General features: G+C 34.4%; 1 protein-coding gene across 2 annotated transcripts in view; it reads left to right on the top strand.

Moving 5' to 3' along the window:
* Positions 1–3,147: 3,147 nt before the first annotated feature.
* LOC131672648 (carcinine transporter) overlaps positions 3,148–24,025 on the top strand; it is a 1,420,696-nt gene continuing 1,399,818 nt past the window's right edge. For both annotated transcript variants that reach the window (XM_058950032.1, XM_058950041.1), the window contains exon 1: positions 3,148–3,192. The gene's annotated coding sequence lies outside the window, so the exon portion shown is untranslated. The remainder of the gene's footprint in view (positions 3,193–24,025) is intronic.

Genomic DNA, 24,025 nt, shown 5'->3' with positions numbered 1-24,025 from the left:
TTGTCAAAACTCTTCAATCACATCACATTAATACTATTGTTAACAACATTTTACTATTTAACGGCCGGCTTGGAATGGACTTAGTTTGGTGGAATGCATCAGTCGACAGTCTGTGCTTCTTTGTTTCTCGAACGCTTTTCTCTCCTTTCCCACTTAGTTTTTAACAAGAGTGCACAAGTGCAGTTGCAACCGTCCAATTTTTTATACAATAAATTTTACAGTCACTTCATATATCTTGATTGTTGAAGCAAAAAAAAACATAGAATTTGTCGAAACTTTTCAATGGCATCACAATTATACTATTGTAACATTTGACTACTATACCGGCCGGCGTGGAATGAATTTAGTTCGGAAATGCATCAGTCTGTGCGCCTTTGTTTCTCGAACTTTCCTTTTTGCTCTTCCGCTCAGTTTTTGACAAGTGTGAACAAGTGCAGTTCAACTATCCAATCAGAGGCGCCTAAAATTTCAAGCTAGAGGCGGAGACGTACAAACTTGTTGGTTGCGTTTAGTGCATGATAAGTTTAAAACGTCAAACTTTCGTGTCATTTATTTGTAGATATTCGTCAACATCATTTAAATTATTTTTCGTGCTTGTTGGAATTTCCATCTAGAACCTTTTGTGATTTCGCCTCGTTGTATTATCCTCCATTATTCTTATTTGTTAAATATTACATAAACATCTACAATGAACTTCATGGCAGAGGAGAAAAAGTGTCTAGTAGTGAATTTTGCTGAAGATAAAAGTGCAATAGGAATAGTGCCAGATTTTTGGATTGATAAAGAAAAAATGATGACAATGTGGCCTCCTTACATCAGTGATGTTGAGTGCAATGCAGCTATTAGTAAAAGAAAAACACCAAATGCTGATTAGCGTACTGTACCTCTGATAAAAGTGAGGCATGATACAAGTAAATTTTTTTTTTCTTTATTCAAATTCAATATCTTGGCTACCACTCGGCCATTTGGAATGTTCAAGTTTCGACCTTGCTGCTAATAATAAAAAAAAGATGACAAAAGCCCTCATTCTAGACCGTAAAACTAAAAAATTCAAATCTTATAGTTCAGGCTTTCTAGCATAATTTCAAAAATCAATTGTGACAATGAATTTAACTACAAGGAATGATGTATATATTAATAATTAATCATTTTTTTAAATTTTACAGCTAGTAATACATATGAGGATGTTAAACTGTATGTGAAGGTATGTGAAGATCACTCATCTGGATCAGCTGAAGCCAAGTTTGATGAGTTCAATAATAAATTACTAAGAAAAGAAAGGCGAAGAAAATTTTCCGATAACGACATTGAGAACAGTGAGAACAAAAATGCACAAATTTCAACTCATAAGATAAGAAAAATAAAACGAGATGACAATGAAAAATATAACAGAGGTGTTCTTCAACAGTTGCCTCCCACCACTCAGTTGTCAGCCTTATTGTGTGCCAGTAATGCGAGTAAGAAGAGGTTTGTTTTTAAAGTTTATTTTTAACGTATAAAAAAAAAACTTGAGAATATTATTTCACGAAAATATTTGACAGCTGAAGTCACAGCATTGAAGGAAATTAATCAAAATCAGGCTTCAACTTCAAACATGTTACCGAGAAAAAGCGGAAAAAGCGGGACATTTTTTTGAAAAAAATGTATACGGCAAATTCGTACTAACCAAACACCAAAAAACTTCGTATGAATCTACAAAAAGTGAGCAAACAAAATAAATAATTTGTAAAAATTTCAAAAATTATAAATACAATTCATATCTTTTCTTTTACTTTTAATTTAGTAACTACGATTGCTGATAAAGGTTCACCCGAAGATCGAGCTTATTCAAGCAACAAGGATGAATCGGTGTTGCATGAAGAAAATAACGGCTATGAGGTTTCAAGTTGCAATGAAGAGTCTGTTGTCTGGACGAACATGATGAGGTTCACTGAAACTGGTAAGTTTCATTATTTTTATTACACAATTCTAAAATAGCGACAATTCATACTCTCGTGCAACCAGACGGATTTGGAAATATATATTATTAACACGTTATGGATGGTTTGCGGCGAAAACTCGCAGCATGTTGACTTGTAAATAATATTTTTTATATATTTTAGATTCCCCGATTCACCTTGTAACCAGAATATTACAGCAATTTGAAAAAAAAATTAAATAAACTTGATGGTATGTTATATAGTTTTATGTAAAATATAAATTCTAAAATAATACTCTCTCTCTCTCTCTTTCTCTCTCTCTCTCTCTATATATAAACATTTCTCGCACAGTACATATATATATATATGTAAATATATATGTACATATATATATATATATATATGTACTGTGCGAGAAATATTTTTTTTTCAATTCCTTTAAACATTCGTATTATTTCCAGCGTGCAAAACTCAAATCGTTCTCAAAATGTGTAAGAACGAAGTAGGTGTTTCAGCGTATAGCCAATCATCAGATGAGGTATGGTCAGAGGTGAAGAACCATCTGGAAGAGTTCTTCACTAAATTGCAAGATCTCCAATCGTTCCTGGAATTTGATGGGAGATTGAAAGGGGAAGAAGGCAAAAATTTCAAAGTAAAAACCGTAAGAAGATTGACTTAATTGTTCGTAAGTTGCTGTGAATCGAGATATTATATGAAATATAACGTTCATAAAATACTTTTTTTTTCAGAGAAAATTTTTAGCAGAAAAAATTGTCTTCACAGATTGGAAGCTTTCTGTAAGAATCGCTTTAAATAGCATTATGTCACTTACCATACAGCAAATGTACGAGGTGTGTTCAAAAAGTACCCGGAATTATCGTTTTTCCAAAAAAATATTTATTTATTCGTTTACATCAATGTGGTTCCCTTCAAAGTAATCCCCGCCAGATATAATACACTTATGCCAGCGTTCACTTTTTGTTATGTCCTTAAGTACTCTCAGCGATTCGGCTTTTATTTCTTCAATCGAGGAAAAACGCCGTCCTTTCATGGGTCTCTTCAACTTTGGGAACAGGAAAAAGTCACACGGAGCCATATCTGGTGAATATGGAGGTTGGAGCACGACTACGGTATTGTTTTTGACCAAAAAATTACGAACAAACAACGACAAGTGAGCAGGTGCGTTATCGTGATGCAAAAGCCATGAATTGTTTTTCCATAAATTGGGGCGTTTTTTTCGGATTGATTCACGCAAACGTCGCATAACTTCAAGGTAATACTCCTTATTAACCGTACGACCTTGTGATAAGAACTCATGATGCACCACGCCCCTGCAGTCAAAGAAAACTGTAAGCAAAACCTTCACATTTGATCGAACTTGACGTGCTTCTTTCGCTCTTGGTGACGTTGAATGCTTCCAGGTGGACGATTGTGCTTTGGTTTCGACATCATAACCATACACCCATGTTTCATCACCAGTTATGACCCTTTCAAGCAAACTTGGATCTTCGTTGACGTCGTTTAACAGCTCCTGAGCGATGTTCATGTGATTGTTTTTTTGGTCAAAGTTCAGTAGTTTTGGAATGAATTTTGCTGCCACCCGTTTCATGCCCAAAACATTTGAAAAAATGTTATGACATGAGCCAATTGATATGCCAACTTCATCAGCAACTTCTCTAATTGTGATTCAGCGATCATTCAGAACCATTTTTTCCACTTTTTTCACATTTTCATCGATTGTTGACGTGCTGGGTCGACTGGAGCGTTCGTCATCTTCAACGTCTTCGCGGCCATCTTGGAAACGCTTATACCACTCGTAAACACTTGTTTTTTTTCATAGCAGACTCACCATAGGCTTTTTGTAACATTTCACACATTTTGTTACCATTTATTTCATTTTTTACGCAAAATTCAATACAAATTCTTTGATCTATTTCTTTTAAAAAACGAAAATCGCCAAGCTCATAAAAACACGTCAAACCTTAGCGACTACCGCAGACAAAGTAAATAGTGAATATAGCTGAAAATTTTATCATACTTCAGGGGCATGTATACCAATACAATAAAAAAAAATTTTGACAATCGGACTCTCCAGACCCGCAAAATTTGAAAATTCCGGGTATTTTTTGAACACACCTCGTATAGTGGCAAAGGGCTAAAAGGAAAAAAATCTTTCCGTAAAACGATGATCTACAAACTCATTGAAGGTACCTTTACACACACACACACATAAAATTAGAAGGAGAAGCTAGAGATACATTAATTAGAATTAATTTTGGAACTCTTGGTGAATTATTAGAACATCTAGCGGATATTTTCGGATCTGCCCAAACGCTTAACCAGCTTTCAGGTGAATTAGGAAATGAATTTCAGCATGATGATGAAAAAGTATGAACTTTCGCTAATAGGCTGCGACTACTATCGACAAAAATCATTAATGCTAAAAGAAAAATTGACGGAATTGAATCAGTTACGAATGAATATAAGCATGCTCTGGAAGAAAATATTTTTGAGTGTTTCAAGAGAGGATTGAAATCGGAAATCCAATTAAATCTAGCTCCCGGAGTCACCCCTACTAACGTACTAAAGCTCACCATAAAAGTAGAAAAAGATTTAGAAATACAATCAGTACTTAGATCAGGATTCAAGAACAAAGTATCAAATCCAAAAATTATCAATTTATGTCAACTCTGTAATAAAGAGCAATGCAGAGGACCAATACACCACAAGTACGCCAACTGAACGAAAACAATGAAATGTTGCTCAGCCTAGTCCCTTAATTTCAAGACTTTTTGCAAAAGTTCCTATAATAAGTGCTAACTTTTTAGGAAATAAAAGTATGAAAATAATGATTGATACTGGATCAGAAGCTAATATACTTAAAATTACCCTTTACAAGACCATTTAAAACACATTGATAATTCAAAACGTAACTTTGTGAAAGGAATTGAATAGGTCACCTTCATTTACTGCTGGCACTATGCTACGTACTTCGCGACATCCGTCTATAAATTGATGTAACGGTATATTAAATCCGTTGAATTTCAGTACAAAGGTGATTGCATCTTTAAGGCTAAAATTTTTTATCGGTGATATTACATTGCTTTGCCATGAGTTTACTATTGTTGTTCGGATCGTGTCCGGTGTATAGTACGCAGTTGTAACGTCAGGCCTTTTATTATCAATAAAATTTTTTTTTTCGTGTGCTTTTGCGTGTATATGGGTTTAATACGTGGCTTAAATTTTATCTCTGTGAGTGAGAAAAAGGAGAGCAGTCAGCTGAAGCGACAGAAGAACAAATGAAAATACTCGTCCCTTTGTTGCGCACTTTCCGGATTTCACTCCGAAAGATCGTAAAGTTTTTTTTGAGTAGGTTTAGATATAGATTAAAGGAGGATTGATTGGAATTGTCAATTTCCGGAAAAGCCACTGAATTTCAAATTGTTCCGAGCAATTTCCCAATACCCAATGAAGCCGTTCTTAGAGCCGGATATTCGCTGGAAAATGAGGCAATTATTGATTTTTCTACCTGTCAATTCATTGTTGGCAATCATAGACTCTACTTTGAAGAAATCAACTATCCCGCTCAAGCTAGTTTCTGTTTTGTTCACAATGCCAAAATGAAGGATATAGATAAAGTATCACCTAAAATCAGAATAATTAACCCCCCTACTGACTCAAAAGAATACTTCTTATTAAATACAGGGTCAGAAGTTAATCTTGTTAATCTCAACACCTATTGCCTCCAGGAAATGAGATGGATACCACGAAAATAATTTTAATAAGAGGTATTGGAAACAACATGCAAATGACATTAGGAATTACAGAAATAAAGTTATTCGGGACTAATACAGTTTTTCATGTAGTTGATGATAATTTTAGTATGATAAGTGAAGGTATATTAGGTGCTCTATTTTTTGAAGACTCAAATACTGTACTTGATTTTAATCACAAAACATTCAAAGCAAGAAACTTTGTAGTACCTATGATACTCGACGAACATGAAGTAAAAACCATAAAGAATGATAAAATGACTAGTGATGAATTTGATAGACTTCTTCAAGAACTAGTGCCGCTCGATCCACCCAATAGTATGGACGTTAAACATGTTTTAACTATAGCAACGACGGAAGCGTATGAAGATCTGAACATTCAATAAACAGATGATTTGGATGATTTCCATATAGAGGATTTATTTTTTGAAGACGAAAGTAAGGGGTCTAACACCAAAATAGAAGAACATTTGGATTTAGATCATATGAACAAAGAGGAGAAAGAGTACGTTGTTGAATTAGTAAATAAGTTCAGAGACGTATTCTACCTACCTGCTGACGATTTGCCTGGCACTAATTTAGTTATACATAAAATTAATACTGTGGATGAAATACCAATTAATTGTAAACAATATCAGTTTCCACATGCCATGAAACATAAACTAAATTATCATGTTAATAAGTTATTGAAAGCCGGAAAAATTCGTGAGTCAAATTCATCTTATAACACACCTATTTCGATAGTGCCAAAAGCCGCTGATAAAAATGGCAAAATGGTACTTGATATGAGAAAACTCAACCAGAAAACAATCGCTGATTCTTATCCAATACCATATATCTGTAATATTTTTGATCAAGTTGGTGGCGCTAAATGGTATACAGTTTTAGACTTAACCATCGGTTTTTCGAAACTCGAATGCATCCTAAGCATGCACATAAGACTGCTTTTAGTACTCCGTTCGGCCATTATGAGTTTGTTCGTAGGCCGTTTGGGTTGAAGAATGCACCGACAACTTTTCAACGTCTAATGGATACGCTGCTTCGCGGCCTACAAGGACTAGACTTATTTATATACTTGGATGATATCGTAATTTATGCTAACACTATTGATGAACATGATCGCAAATTTGGATTGTTAGCAGATCGATTAAGAAAAGCAGGATTAAAATTACTGATTACTAAATGTAAGTTTCTTAGACACAAGGTTACATATTTAAGACATGTTATTAGTGCAGAATGTCTGGAAGTTGATTCAAAGAAAGTCATAGCCGTCAAAGAGTTTCTCAGGCAAAGAAACATTAAAAATATTCGCCAATTTCTAGGTTTAGCTGGATATTATAGACGATTCATCAAAGACTTCGCCAAAATATTTAAACTTCTTACGAAACTTCCAAGTAAAGATATCCCATTTGAATGGAACGAAAAGACTGAAAAGGCATTTTGCGAATTAAAAGAGCTACTTTGTAATGCTCCTCTTCTATAATTCCCGGATTTGTCTAGAGGATATAATATCAGAAGTGAATCTATCAGAACAGAATCCTTTCGCAAGGACGAATTGGCACTGATCGATCCATCGCATACTTTTCGCGGGTTTTGCGCGGGACAGACTTGAATTATGAAGTCTATGCAAAGGAAGCCTTAGCAGTGGTACAAAGTGTTAATGCTTTCAAGTCTTATGTCTACGGTAGACCGATAATTATTATTACCGACCATCAGCCCTTAGTTTGGTTTAAAACCGCCGATCTTAACACTAGAATACTAAATGATTTATCGGCCAGGAACCGCTAATGCAACAGCGGATACCTTATTGAGAAACCCGCATGAACTAGCGAGCCAGGATAATATGATTTTTTATGTAAACGTTACTACTAGGAGGCAGAGTAAATTAAATAAACAACTAGAATCACCCGATAAACCAGATATCGAACCTGAACCACCGCCTCCAAATAACGAAATCGAGAGATCACGTGGTAGACCTAAAAAGGTCCCTTAGGATCAAGCCTTGAAGTTAACTTCTAACCTTGATCCTGTGACAAAAGAATCGTTTCACAACGATGAAAATGCCGTCACCCCCAGAAAATATCCACAAAGAACTTGAAAAGAATTACCTGATTATGAAAAAAGTGATATTGTTGAAGATGAAGACAAAGTACAAGGAAAAATAAAAGCAGCACCCGAGATACCTATTCATAAAAATTCCCCTATTTTTGAAGATAATAAGCTCGAGAATGATTCTGAAATTAGCGATTCCGATGAATCAAGTAATTTTGATAAGATTAGCGAAAATATTGTAGAGATTAAAGAATCAGTCCATACACAAAAAAATAATGTAGCTTATCTTATAAGTACTACAGGTGAACCTTACGATGAAGGTGATCGCAAGCTTATAGACGATAATAAGATAATCAGTAAGTAATTAGTTCGTTTAGGAGAAGTTACGAGAGAAAAGAAAAATAAGAAGTACTTTCAATTTGGACTTTGCGTTCGAGGTGAAACCTCCGAATCGATGAGCTATGTTAAAGATCGAATTTATTCGACTTTATTAATTCTAAGAAACTTATTACTTAATTTAAATCAGGCTGAAGTTTGTATAGCTACAAGCAAATGTATAGAAAATTTAGAGTGGATAGAAATAAATCATGTAATTAAAACTGTTTAAGAATTCTAGTATTAAAGTAATAATTTGTAAAGATATTTTAAGATATGTACATTTGGAGCAACGTGATACAATATTTTACGAGCTTCATAAATCCCCTATTGGAGGACATCGCGGCGTTTCTAAAACTTTTCACCGGATTAGACAAAACTATTAATTGGCAAATTTGAAAGATGATATTCAACGGCGAATACAGCAGCGTCTAGAGTATCAGCTAAAGAAACTCACTCGCCTATAAACGAAACAACCAATGATAATTACTAATACCTCCGTAACTGCATTTGATAAGGTAGCTGTGGACATTGTTAGCCTATTCAAGAAAACCTCTAAAGGATACGAGTACGTTTTAACGCTACAAGATCAGTTAAGCAAGTTTTGTCTAGCTGTCCCGTTAGCAGATACACTATCATCCACTATAGCTGATGCCTTTATAAAAAAATTCATTTGCGTCTTCGGTTGTCCCAAAGCCGTACTTACAGATCAAGGAAAAAACTTCATGAGTTCATTGATGGCCAGAATTGCTAAACGTTTCAAGATAAAGAAATTGAACCACCGCCTTTCGGCCACAGTCTAATGGTTCTTTAGAGAGATCACATCACGCTCTTGCTGAGTACTTAAAAGCAATACACAGAAATAGACAATAATTGGGACGAATGGCTCGACTTAGCCATGTTAAATTATAACACCTGCGTTCAAGAAAGCACTAAACATACCCCATTAGAAGTTATTTTCGGTCGATTAGCCCGATTGCCATCTAGTAACCCCTTATGTAAAGCAGACATGGTACCGACTTATAAGGGATATATAACTGACCTAGTAACGCGACTCACAGGAATTCAAAAATTGGCATACGAGAATTTAGTCGCTTCCAAATTCAAATCAAAGAAATATTACGATCAACATATAAATCCAGTTAATTTTAAGTTAGGTGATTACGTAGTTTTGAAATCTGGACCCAAGCCCGGGAAATTTGGTGATCATTATTCGAGTCCTTTTAAAATTATAGCCATATTACTGAGAATTAATATCAAAATAGAAATGAAAAAGGGTAGTAAAGTTGTACGCGCTAATAGACTTCGGGTTTCGCATATTAATTAAACGTGAATAATAAAAGGAAGGAACATATAATAAAATACTTTTCTGATTACAGACAAATGACGCATTTATTCTCTTTCTTACTGCTATCCCTTACAATAACTATTGCAGTGACGGCCATTATAGGATACGATTGTGGAGGAAGATCACTTAACATAACAACTGTATCCTTATTAGATGTAGAAGAGTGTGAAGTGCCTTCCACTAATATTAACATAACGAGACAACATATTCAATTGTTACAATTAAACAACTTTGAAGACACACACGTAATTCAATGTAAAATTCAAATAGATAGAACGGTTTATTATTGTGGAATACACTCACAATTCGATTGTAGAAAATGGTGCGATCGAATACTTAATGGTTGGAAGCCGACAAAGTTGTTACGATTTATATAAAAGCGGTACTTTGTATTTCGATAACGTACATATATTTCGCGACATAAAGATAAATCAAACTACGACTAGACCAGCAATACTTGCCGGTACTGTAAATCAAAATGTCAAGTGTACATGCGGTAGTTACTCCGATGTTTACGGAACTTGGAGTAGCGTGTTATTCCAAGCCAAGATCAAAATAACTATTCAAGAATATACCGCTTCCGTTGATTTAAATAACGATCAAATAATTTTGCGTAGTGGTGTTAGATGTAAATTTGGGAATGAACAATGTATCGATTCGGAAGGAGGATATACGTTTTGGGAAAGGACACCACGCGACCTTTGTTCTATTAATCGATATAATGTGTTATATAACGGTATAGCTAATGAAGTTACAAGTGAAACTGGACAAACTCTGTTCTCTTTAACTACGCAAGATATCACTTTTGCATTAATAACTAAGTCTAAGCGATATACATGCGGTTATGAGATTAGTGATACCGAACATCCAAAATTGTTCATACATAAGGTTAAGAACGATATGTTATTTCCCTGTAAGAAAATTTCTTTAAGTAATTTAGATATATTTGCGTATATAAATTCAAAGTTTGTATTTGTGGAGCGTTATATTAAGATACAAATAACAAATTTGTATAGGAATGTTGTTGTACAACGTTGTAGTCAAGAAAGAGATATTTTGAAAAATGCACTTGTTATTGCCACGCAATCTCCTGATCAATTTGCTTATAATCTCATGAAAGGACGTGGATATATGGCCGTGACGGCAGGTGAAGTAGTACATATAGTTAAATGCATACCAGTTGATGTGAAAGTCTCGCAAAGTGAAGTGTATTATGCTGAACTGAAAGTGATTCATAACAATCATATAAAAGTTTTATCTTCGAAAACTCACATTTTGAAAGCACATGGAACAATAGTTGATTGCAACGTTTTGCTACCCACATTTTTTTATTTCAATGAAGAGTGGTATAAGTTTTTGCCTAGAACAGTAGAGGCTAAAGCACCTACCACTCTCAAACCTTTTTCTGGATTAACGTGGAAATATCAGAATATCCCCGCACTTGCTACAAGTGAAATATACACGTAAAAAGACCTACAAGATCTGACAAACCGTATCATGTTTCCTATGGAACGACCCACAACAGTGATCGACTTAGTTCCAGTAATTCGTGGACATGAAGGAATTTCTTTTCTTCCTCAACGTCTAAATCCAACAATTTTTAGTTTGCTGATTACATCTTGGTACATATCATCATTATTCGATTTTGATGTAGAAGAATCACTGTAAGAGACATCGTAAGACTGATTTAATTGTCGACAATAACTGTTTCTCAACCACTTTATGAGCCATAACATTTAGAAGCACATAGTTTTCAGTTCAGGCTAGAGGATAATTACAAACTACAGATTCATAAAACCTAACACATATAAGAAAGGGCAACTTAGATCTTCGAAATCGAAGACATAATCAACAAATTTAGTGTGTCACTACCTTTTTTGATGCCCCTTTACATAAATAAGGACTTTGTCAGTGCCTGCTGCTAAGAGACCTAGATCTTGCATAATATGCGGATGGTGATCATATGGCAAGTTTCCCGTATACTAATCAAGCCTATGGAACTTAACTGTAAGCCATGGATTTTCACGCTTAGAATTACTGTGAAGTTCTTCTCAAGGACATAGTGATTTGAAAATCCAATGTGCGGGTTCAATATTTTCATAGACCTTTATCAATGCAAGCTCTTTAAAAATTGGTTGATCATTGTACTTAAAGGTATGTTATTAACGATGTTTTTCATGCCAAATCTACAATGAAAAAAAAATAGATGGGAATATAGTTTAAATCAAAAGTTTGTTCATTGATTGAAATTTTTTCAATATCTTGTTAAAGGATTACAACGTGCCATGATCGCTGTACTCGAATATGATGAAGCATTGATTTTAACACGCATTATATAAATTACTCCCTTCCACTTTTGCATACATTTTTGAATGTATAAGATCCTTTTTCATATATGTTAGTAACAGCGCGACAATCCAAATACGCTTACACGTCTATTTCCAATCAAGAACTGGTATCAACGCAACTAAGTTCTTTTTATATACTACACGAACTCTAGCTTCGAGCAAATATAGTTAAGTCCCTTTAAGCAAGCTTGTTTGATACTGCCAAGACGCTACATGAGTTATACTATAGTCTTTATTTCCAATTCGCACATGGTTAAGTTTCATCTCTCTATTATCGACACTTCGTCTTTATAGCATATAAGCAGAAAAGCACTTAGATTTGTGCGCCTACGAAGTGATATAACCCCGTTAACTCTATATCGCACGTCGAGGAAAATAAGTCTTCGAGTCATATGAGAATTTGAACACGTGAATGTAATACGGTCTTAGCCGTGGAGCAGTGCGATGCGTCACACTGCCCCCTCTCCCCGACTTAGCCATGTAGCTGCGTGGCTATGAGCAAAGCGTTCTCTCTCTTTCTCTCCCTCTCTCTCTTTCATGCACACGCACACATACACACATACATATATTTCCTTCGTTCATGAGTTTCTGTAATGTTGTATTCATAATACACGCACGTCAATCGATGGTTGAACAGTGTCATAACTGCGCCTTATCAATAACACAATCAACGCGTTCATTTTAACTTTTAAAATTTTTCAAAAATTTATAAGCATCGGAACTTATAAATTTACAGTCGCATTATACCTTGCTGATTATAAGTGTCAATGCACTAGTAAGTGCGATGTATTTCTTTTGAAAATTTTTTGAAGTTTATGAACATGAAAAACTTCTAATTTAAAACTGAAACCAGGTAATTAGTGTGATATGAGTTAGAAGCGTGCACGCATGAAGGGGTATAGCCGCGCGCAAGTACAAGTAGTCTTAGTTACACGCGAACATAAACATCTTGCAGGACATTCAAACTTTAACTTTAATTTTATCACTTTTCCTTCTTAGTTTTTTCAATTATATATATATATATATATAGGGTTATATTGTGACTTGGACAATAGTAGACGTGTCTTGTGTGAGTGCTGAATATAGGCCGATTCTGGAGAGAAGGAGAGCAGGAAGTGAAGAGAAAAGTGGAGAAAAGGTGCAGGAGGAGTGGAAGGACGTTCAGAGAAGAGAAAAAGTGAACGAGATAAAGGGTGAAGGAAGAAAGGTGAAAAAGAAATAAAGAGAGAAAGGATAGGTTAGGGTGGATAAGTCAGAAGGCGGGAAAAGAGGAGCGTAGGAGAGGGGCATAAAGGCGAAGTTAGAGGGAATAAGAGAGAAAGTTAAGGCGGGAGCAAGACGGGGAATAGGAATAGGAAACAGGAACGAGATGTTTACAACACCAGGAACAGCGAGAGAGAGAGACGGTAAAGGGGATAAGAGGAAGGCAAAGGGGGTGAGAGGTAGAGAGAGCGAAGAGGGCATGAGAGGAGGAAACAAGGAAGAAGTGAGACAGGCGAAAAGGTACAAAAGTGAAAGCGAGGGGAGTGAAACAGAGGGGGACGAAGGGAATGAAATGGACAGAACATTGATAGGGGTGGGGGAGAGTAAAGGAGAAGACAATGTATTTGAAAGAGTACTAGCAGAAATGAGAGAGTTGAGAAGAGAGGGGTAGAGGGAGAGAGAGGAAATGATGAGACGAATGGAAGAGGCGGAGAAAAAAAGAGAGGCAAAATGGGAGAGAGGTTTGGAAAAACTTAGAGAAAAATTAGAGAAAGATAGAGAGGAAAGGAAAAAAGAGAAAAGAGAAGAAAATAGAAGACAAGAGAAGTGGGAAGAAAGAATGAAAGGATGGGAAGAAGAGATGAATAAGATGAAAAAATACATAGAAGGAAGAAAGACAAGGGTAGAAGTAAAAGGAGTAGATAATAGGGAAGAAATAGATTACATGAAGGAGAGGATGGATAGAGAAAATAGGGTAAATAACATAATTGTTACAGATCTGGAGAGAGAACTAAAATAGGAAAAAAAAGGAGACGCAGAGGAATGGTTAAAGGACAGAATGGGAATAAAGGGGGAAATAATAAGCCTAAGGAGCATAGGAGGATCAGAAACAAATCAGAGACAGGAAGGGATGGAGTATAGAAGGAAGAGGATGTGGCAAATAAAGTGTGCCTCATGGGAGCAAAAGGAGGGAATAATGAAGAAAAAAAGTAAATTAGGGGAGAAAAAAATTTATATAGATCACGACTGGACGTGGAAACAAAGGAAAATAAGAGAGGAGGTAAGAAGAAAAGCAAGGGAATTGAAAAATAAGGGTAAGGAAGTAAAAATATGGCACAATGGGCTAAGAGCAGGGGAGGAAGAGTGGAGGTGGAACGAGAGAGAGGAGAGAATGACAAAGAAAGGAAGGGAGGGGTTTCGGAATTAAAGGGGGGAGAGGAGAGAGGAGAGAAGAGGTGAAGGGAAGGAAAACAGTAAAAATGTTATTTTGGAATGTGGCGGGAATAAAGAGCTTGGAAGAAGAGGACTGGAAATATATTAGAAATTTTGATATAGTAGGACTTACGGAGACATGGGTGAAAAGAGAAGAAGCAGAAATAGGAATAGAAAGAAATCTGAATGGGTATATCATTGAATGGAGGGACTCGAGAAGGGAAGGAAAAAGGGGTAGGGAGATAGGGGGTGGACTGATGGCAGTAAGAGAAAGACAAGGGAGAATAAAGGTAAAATGGAAGAAAGAAAGGACAGAAGAAGTCATAGTAGGGGAAATAGAGATAGAGTGAGAGAAATGCACGGTGGCATCAGTCTACATGCAGCACAAGAAAAAAGAAAATTATGAGTACCTAACCGAAGAAATAGAGGAAAATAGAGGTAAAATATTAATAATAGGAGGAGATTTTAACGCTAGAACAGGAGGCGAAGGAAGAGAATGGGATAGCGAAGGACAGACAGAAGAAATAAAAACAAAGGATGGTATGATAAACGCAGAAGGGGAAGAGATGGTTAAATGGCTAGGAGAGACGGGATTAGTGATTATGAATGGAAAAAAAGAGGGAGATGAAGAAGGAGAAATTACATATATAGGAGCGAGAGGGATGTCGACGATTGACTACGTAATAGGAAATATAGGAGGGGAAGAGAGAGTGAAGAAAATGCAAATGGGAGAGAGAATCAATTCGGATCACCTACCAGTATAAGTGGAGCTAGAAAACAGGGTTGAAGAAGAAGAAAACAGAGAAGAAGAAAGGCTAAGAGAAGACTGGAGCGAAGAAGGAATAAAAGAGTATCACAGATGGATAGGAGCAGTAGAAGGAACGGAAAAATGGGAAGAGATAAAAATTAGAGTGCAGAACGCTATAACAAAAAAGAAAATAAGGAGTAAAAAAGGAACAAGAAAAAGCTGGTGGAGAGAAGAATGTAAGGTAAAAAGAGACAAGGTAATGAATGCTCTGAAAGAACTAAGAAGAGGAATTGGGGATAGAAGCGGTTACCTGGAAGCAAAGAGGGAATACAGAGAGGAAATAAGAAAGGCAAAAGAAGAGGAAGGAAGGAAAGTGGCGGAGGAAATAAGCAAAGATAGAACGAGAAGGAAATTTTGGGAAAAAGTGAGCGGAGGAAAGAAAAAAAGAGCAAAAATAGATGAAAAAATAAGCAATGAGGAATGGCTAAAACACTTCAAGAAGCAGCTGGGAGAAAAAGAAAAGGATGACAATAAAAAAGAAGAAAGAGAAGAATGGGAAAGGGGGGAAAAAGAAGAAAAAGGGGAAATAGAAGTAAAAGAGGTAGTAGAGGTGATAAAGAGAATGAAAAAGAAAAAAGCAACAGGAGAAGATGGGATTGCAAATGAAGCGTGGATGGCTGGGACTGAAAGCCTAATAAATGACCTGACAAAATGTATAAATAGAGTATGGAATGGAGAAGGATACCCGAAGGAATGGAGAAAGGGAATAATAATACCAATATACAAGAAAGGAAAAAAAGAAGATGTAAGCAATTATAGGGGTATAACGCTGATGGACACAGGATATAAGATATATGCAGAAATAGTAAGGAAAAGACTAGATAAAGAGATAGAAGAAAAAGGAATACTAAGCGATACGCAAATGGGTTTCAGACTAAAAAGAGGAACAACAGACGCAATATACGTGCTAAAAACGGCAAAAGGAAAAGAAATCAGAGAAAAAGGTGGGAAATTGTTTGTCTTCTTCGCTGACATGAAAGCAGCGTTTGACAAGATAAGAAGAAAGAAGATATGGGAAATAATGAAGGAAAAAGAAATAGATAAAAGAATCAGAAGAAGCATAGAAGAAATATATAAGGAAACAGGATGCAGAATAAAAATTAGAGGAGAGATAATAGGTGAATTCGACACAGAAAAGGGAGTAAGGCAAGGGTGCCCGCTGAGCACCACGCTATTTAATCTTGCCTTTGCGGAGTTAGAAGATAAAATGAGTAAAATTCAGGAAGGAGGAGTGGTAATAGGAAGAAAGAAAATTTGGACGATAGGATACGCGGATGATATAGTAATGATGGCAAATAATGAAAATGGGATGAAAGAGATGCTGAAAAAACTAAGGAGATTCTTAGAGGAAAGAGGGTTGGAATTAAACGTAGAAAAGTCAAAAATGATGAAATGTAAGAAAGGAGGAGGAAGAGGAAAGGAAGAAAGTTTTGAGTGGATAGGAAAGAAAATTGAAATGGTAAAAGAATATAACTATCTGGGATACATAATAAACAAAAATAATGGGAATAAGAGACATATAAAGAAAACAGAAGGTAAAATAAATATGGGACTAGGAAAAGTATGGGGGTTGGGAGAAAGATTATTTAAAGAAAATTGGAAGCTAAGGATGATGTTATTTGATGCGTTAATGAAAAGCGTGATAATGTATGGAGCAGAAATATGAGGATGGAAAAGATACGAGGAAATAGAAAGACTACAAATGAAATATATAAAATGGGAACTGGGTTTGGACAGAAACACACCGAGTTATCTGATAAAATGGGAAACAGGAAGAAAAGAAATAAAAGAAAAAGTAATAGAGAGAGCGATGAGATATGAAAATAAAATAAAAGAAGAGAGGGATGGAACAATAAAGAAAGAAGCATGGAGAGAAATGAAGAGAAACGAAAAGAAAAGAGAAGAAAGAAATGAAAAAAAAGGAGAGAGAGAAGAAAGACTAGGGGAAAGTAAAAAATACAGAGAGAGAGAGAAGAAGGAGACGATGAAAGAGAAGAGTTCTGGGAAGAAGTAAGAGAAGAATTGAAGAAAAAAGAAGAAAAAGAAATGGAAGACAAGATGGAAGAATCAAGATATATAAGAGAGTGGAAGGGGATAAGGGAGGAAATGAAGAAGAGTAGACTAATAGAAATACAAAATGAAGGGAAAATAAGAGGGCTACAGATAAGAGAGAGGTTTAGGTTAAGGAACGAGACAAGAGGGTGTAGATACTGGGAAAAAGAGGAAAATAGGAAATGTAGATTATGCCAAAAAGAAGAGGAAGACTGGAAACACATAGTAGAAAAATGCGAAATGACAAGAAAAGAAGGAGAAAAGTGGGAAGAAATAATGGTTGGGAGCAAAGAAAAAATAGCATGGATGAGGGATCTAAAGTAGAAAAGAAGAAGAAAAGAAGAAGAAAAAGAGAAAGAAAAAGAAAAGTGAAAAGAGAGAAGAAAGAAAACGGTAAGAGAGAACCGTAGTAAGCATGAGTGAAAACAGAGGGAGCGGAGGATACCGCAGTAAAGGTGTAAAAGCCCTAATACGGACAGATGAAAGAAGAGGAAAAGGAAGCGCAAAGAAAAAGAAAAAACACTAAATCATCAAAGCACGATCACACACAAATACAACACAAAACACTAACAAGAAACAAGATACGTCACTCAACAAATTGAAATGTATATTGTAAATGTATAAATAAACATTGTAACATTAAGTTGAATAAACTCAATATATATATATATATATATATATATATATATATATATGTGTGTGTGTGTGTGTGTGTGTGTGTGTTACGACTCGCTTTTAGCGACTTTTTCAGGTATCGGTACCGGAAAATGACGACTTTTTCCGCTTTTGACGAGACTCGCCGTTATGGAAAGGTATCATTACCGGATTTTGACGACCTCGCCAAAATCGTGTGTATATCAGTGCCCACTTTTAACGACCTCGTCAAAATCATAAATATATCAGTACTCGCTTTCAATGACTTTCTGAGACAAGCATGCTTTTTTAATGATTATCCCACTTACTGTGATAAATGAAAAAACATGTTTGTAAATAAATACAACGACCACTAAGTAGTTTTGACAGTAATTTCTTTATCGACGGAAATGGGAACTTCTGATTCTTATTTCAGTTTAATTCTCTTCCAGGATTCTCTGAATTTTCTGTTAGTAGATTATGAGAAATCAATGCAAATAAAAACAAAGACATACATGATATAACACTATTTAGTATTTCACCGCGGAAATAAATTATTTCGTATAACTTTTTTAACAATTGATTACACTGAATTCCACAAAATAATTGAGGGAATACTACAAACAAGATATGACAATTATTTCAGAAAATAAAAGCGAACTAATTATCTCTACATGAATAGGGCCGGTATTGAACGAACTAAAAAACATCTGAAGATATACCTATTGAAAGATGAAAACCTATCATGTCATTGACTATAATACAAGAGTAGGATCTTAATAAATTATTGAAAGTCGCCGAAATCCATACTAGATACATATACTAACACAATGTGTCTATCATCCGGCAACGGAGATCATAACATCGTAACTTCAATGGACCAATTATTGAATTGTGAAAAAATCAATACTGATTGTAATGGTTTTATTACTTCTACTTCTACAATATTGACGCGGGGCACTTTCAAGGACAAATGATCGCCTTGTAATTACTCTAGAGTTAAAATTTACGAATCATGGAAAGTCGCCGATAGCGAGAATAGATACATCTACTAACGCTATGTGGCAATCATCCGGGAACGGAAATACATATTATTGTAACATTCAATAGAATAATTATTGAATATTATGTAAACCACTTCTATGTGTAGTGATTTTAATACTTTTACTACTACAATATCAACGCCGGACATTCAAGGACAAATTATTGCATTGTAATTGCTATACTGTTATAATTTACTAATCATAGAAAGTCGCCGAAATAAATACTAGATACATATACTAACACAATGTGTCTATCATCCGGCAACGGAGATCATAACATCGTAACTTCAATGGACCAATTATTGAATTGTGAAAAAATCAATACTGATTGTAATGGTTTTATTACTTCTACTTCTACAATATTGACGCAGGGCACTTTCAAGGACAAATGATCGCCTTGTAATTACTCTAGAGTTAAAATTTACGAATCATGGAAAGTCGCCGATAGCGAGAATAGATACATCTACTAACGCTATGTGGCAATCATCCGGGAACGGAAATACATATCGTTGTAACATTCAATAGAATAATTATAGAATATTATGTAAACCACTTCTATGTGTAGTGATTTTAATACTTTTACTACTACAATATCAACGCCGGACATTCAAGGACAAATTATTGCATTGTAATTGCAATACTGTTATAATTTACTAATCATAGAAAGTCGCCGAAATCAATACTAGATACATATACTAACACAATGTGTCTATCATCCGGCAACGGAGATCATAACATCGTAACTTCAATGGACCAATTATTGAATTGTGAAAAAATCAATACTGATTGTAATGGTTTTATTACTTCTACTTCTACAATATTGACGCGGGGCACTTTCAAGGACAAATGATCGCCTTGTAATTACTCTAGAGTTAAAATTTACGAATCATGGAAAGTCGCCGATAGCGAGAATAGATACATCTACTAACGCTATGTGGCAATCATCCGGGAACGGAAATACATATTATTGTAACATTCAATAGAATAATTATTGAATATTATGTAAACCACTTCTATGTGTAGTGATTTTAATACTTTTACTACTACAATATCAACGCCGGACATTCAAGGACAAATTATTGCATTGTAATTGCTATACTGTTATAATTTACTAATCATAGAAAGTCGCCGAAATAAATACTAGATACATATACTAACACAATGTGTCTATCATCCGGCAACGGAGATCATAACATCGTAACTTCAATGGACCAATTATTGAATTGTGAAAAAATCAATACTGATTGTAATGGTTTTATTACTTCTACTTCTACAATATTGACGCAGGGCACTTTCAAGGACAAATGATCGCCTTGTAATTACTCTAGAGTTAAAATTTACGAATCATGGAAAGTCGCCGATAGCGAGAATAGATACATCTACTAACGCTATGTGGCAATCATCCGGGAACGGAAATACATATCGTTGTAACATTCAATAGAATAATTATAGAATATTATGTAAACCACTTCTATGTGTAGTGATTTTAATACTTTTACTACTACAATATCAACGCCGGACATTCAAGGACAAATTATTGCATTGTAATTGCAATACTGTTATAATTTACTAATCATAGAAAGTCGCCGAAATCAATACTAGATACATATACTAACACAATGTGTCTATCATCCGGCAACGGAGATCATAACATCGTAACTTCAATGGACCAATTATTGAATTGTGAAAAAATCAATACTGATTGTAATGGTTTTATTACTTCTACTTCTACAATATTGACGCAGGGCACTTTTAAGGACAAATGATCGCCTTGTAATTACTCTAGAGTTAAAATTTACGATTTAATTTAGTTTATTCATGTCGGACATTTTATAAATAATTTTATTTATTTTTGATATTATTAAATTCTGATACGATGATTCTGGTACTGCTTTACTTGTATTTTCATTAAGTGGTGTCCTGTATTTTGAAGACATGAAGATATATTAAGTTCAGATTAAATGTTATTTGCGAGTCGTCGATTTCGCGCATAGATTCATACTAAGTAACTATTGGTCATGAAGGTAGCGTTCAAACATATTTCGTTTAGTAATAATTCAAATATATAGCTGTAGTGTCCATAAATCATAGTATTCTTTCGCAGTTTTCGTTATCGACATCAAGATGAGTCATGCAACTGACATTTAAATATAGGTCTATTAGATTTTGAAATCACGAATAATGTTCTGATTCAATCCTATGTTGATAATGTAATTAAAACTATTTTAAAAACAAGAAACTCTGAATGATTAGTTTATTATTGTCGGACCTTTCATAAATAAGTTTACTCTCATTAATTTTTGATATTATTGATTTCTGATACGACGATTCTGGTACTGCTTTACTTGTATATTCATAAAGTGATGTCCTGTATTTTGAAGACATGAAGATATATTAAGTTCAGATTAAAAGTTATTTGCGAGTCGTCGATTTCGCGCATAGATTCATACCAAGTAACTATTGGTCATGAAGGTAGCGTTGAAAAATATTTCGTTTAGTAATAATTCAAATATATAGCTGTAGCGTCCATAAATCATAGTATTCTTTCGCAGTTTCCGTTATCGACATCAAGATGAGTCATGCAACTGACATTTAAATATAGGTCTATTAGATTTTCAAATCATGAATAATGTTCTGATTAAATCCTATGTTGATAATGTAATTAAAACTATTTTAAAAACAAGAAACTCTGAATGATTAGTTTATTATTGTCGGACCTTTCATAAATAAGTTTACTCTCATTAATTTTTGATATTATTGATTTCTGATACGACGATTCTGGTACTGCTTTACTTGTATATTCATAAAGTGGTGTCCTGTATTTTGAAGACATGAAGATATATTAAGTTCAGATTAAAAGTTATTTGCGAGTCGTCGATTTCGCGCATAGATTCATACTAAGTAACTATTGGTCATGAAGGTAGCGTTGAAAAATATTTCGTTTAGTAATAATTCAAATATATAGCTGTAGCGTCCATAAATCATAGTATTCTTTCGCAGTTTCCGTTATCGACATCAAGATGAGTCATGCAACTGACATTTAAATATAGGTCTATTAGATTTTGAAATCACGAATAATGTTCTGATTCAATCCTATGTTGATAATGTAATTAAAACTATTTCAAAAACAAGAAACTCTGAAAGATTAGTTTATTATTGTCGGACCTTTCGTAAATAAGTTTACTCTCATTAATTTCTGATATTATTGATTTCTGATACGACGATTCTGGTACTGCTTTACTTGTATATTCATAAAGTGGTGTCCTGTATTTTGAAGACATGAAGATATATTAAGTTCAGATTAAAAGTTATTTGCGAGTCGTCGATTTCGCGCATAGATTCATACTAAGTAACTATTGGTCATGAAGGTAGCGTTCAAACATATTTCGTTTAGTAATAATTCAAATATATAGCTGTAGCGTCCATAAATCATAGTATTCTTTCGCAGTTTCCGTTATCGACATCAAGATGAGTCATGCAACTGACATTTAAATATAGGTCTATTAGATTTTGAAATCACGAATAATGTTCTGATTCAATCCTATGTTGATAATGTAATTAAAACTATTTCAAAAACAAGAAACTCTGAAAGATTAGTTTATTATTGTCGGACCTTTCGTAAATAAGTTTACTCTCATTAATTTCTGATATTATTGATTTCTGATACGACGATTCTGGTACTGCTTTACTTGTATATTCATAAAGTGGTGTCCTGTATTTTGAAGACATGAAGATATATTAAGTTCAGATTAAAAGTTATTTGCGAGTCGTCGATTTCGCGCATAGATTCATACTAAGTAACTATTGGTCATGAAGGTAGCGTTCAAACAGATTTCGTTTAGTAATAATTCAAATATATAGCTGTAGCGTCCATAAATCATAGTATTCTTTCGCAGTTTCCGTTATCGACATCAAGATGAGTCATGCAACTGACATTTAAATATAGGTCTATTAGATTTTCAAATCACGAATAATGTTCTCATTCAATCCTATGTTGATAATGTAATTTAAACTATTTCAAAAACAAGAAACTCTGAATGATTATTTTTTTATTGTCGGACCTTTCATAAATAAGTTTACTCTCATTAATTTTTGATATTATTAAATTCTGATACCACGATTCTGATCTGATCCTGTGTTGATAATGGGATCTTAACTTTATTATTAACATGTAACTTTATCTCATTTCTAGCTTATAAATTTGTGGGAAGTCATCATCATGGCGTAGATTGGATAACTATGATACCGATGTTCAAAAGGAGACAGATTCAAATGTTTAAAGAATACAAATCCATTTATCCATATATGATTACCAATTCTATTCCTGTATTCTCATTGTCTAAAATACTCCTATTAGCGCATTCAATATTTTACTATCAAGTAATCCTCATCACCGTTTGATTAATATATCAATTTTATTTCATATTTCTCGCTTTTCTTTAATCGTACATAGATAATGAATTCTAAATATATTTTGGTCTTGTAAGTGTGGAAATCCAATAATGGTTATAGGCATCATGAAATTAATATGTTTAGAAATAAAACAAGTTATATATATTGATATAAATCTTAATTTATAGACATTTCAATTTACATTTATACATATAAGTAAAAATAAGAATGTACACTCATCTTTCAATCATGACAATATAAACGGTCATACGAGCAAAACCCAAAGTAATACAAATTATTACTCAAACTAAAAAATTATTCAACAATGATAAACATTGTAACTCAGTTTAGCTCGTTGGTCTACGAGATTCAAAACTGAGATTTTTCCCAAAAAAAGAGGCGTTTCGTCCAAAACTGTTGGATTGGACTCCTCAGTAAGGATCCAACAGTTCTCCTCAGACGTCTTGCTGTAAGATGGTGTGCAGCGGCCCTATATATTAGAGTCCCTCTTACTTCTCTTGTAAAGAGAATCTTGTAAAGAGAACATTTTGCAGCAAAGCGTCTGAGGAGAACTGTTGGATCCTTACTGAGGAGTCCAATCCAACAGTTTTGGACGAAACGCCTCTTTTTTGGAAAAAATCTCAGTTTTGAATCTCGTAGACCAACGAGCTAAACTGAGTTACAATGTTTATCATTGTTGAATAATTTTTTAGTTTGAGTAATAATTTGTATTACTTTGGGTTTTGCTCGTATGACCGTTTATATTGTCATATACATATAAGTGTTGGAGCTTCAAAAAACAATGAAATGATAAAACAATGATTAAGTTATATTGTAATTGAGTGAAAAATAGATCTTAGTAAAAGT

This window comes from Phymastichus coffea, unplaced genomic scaffold, assembly GCF_024137745.1.
Source record: "Phymastichus coffea isolate CEN01 unplaced genomic scaffold, Cenicafe_Pcof_1.1 PCOF00012, whole genome shotgun sequence".
NCBI lineage: Eukaryota > Metazoa > Arthropoda > Insecta > Hymenoptera > Eulophidae > Phymastichus > Phymastichus coffea.
The sequence above is the reverse complement of the archived record's forward strand: the minus strand, read 5'-3'. Positions and strand labels throughout refer to the sequence as shown.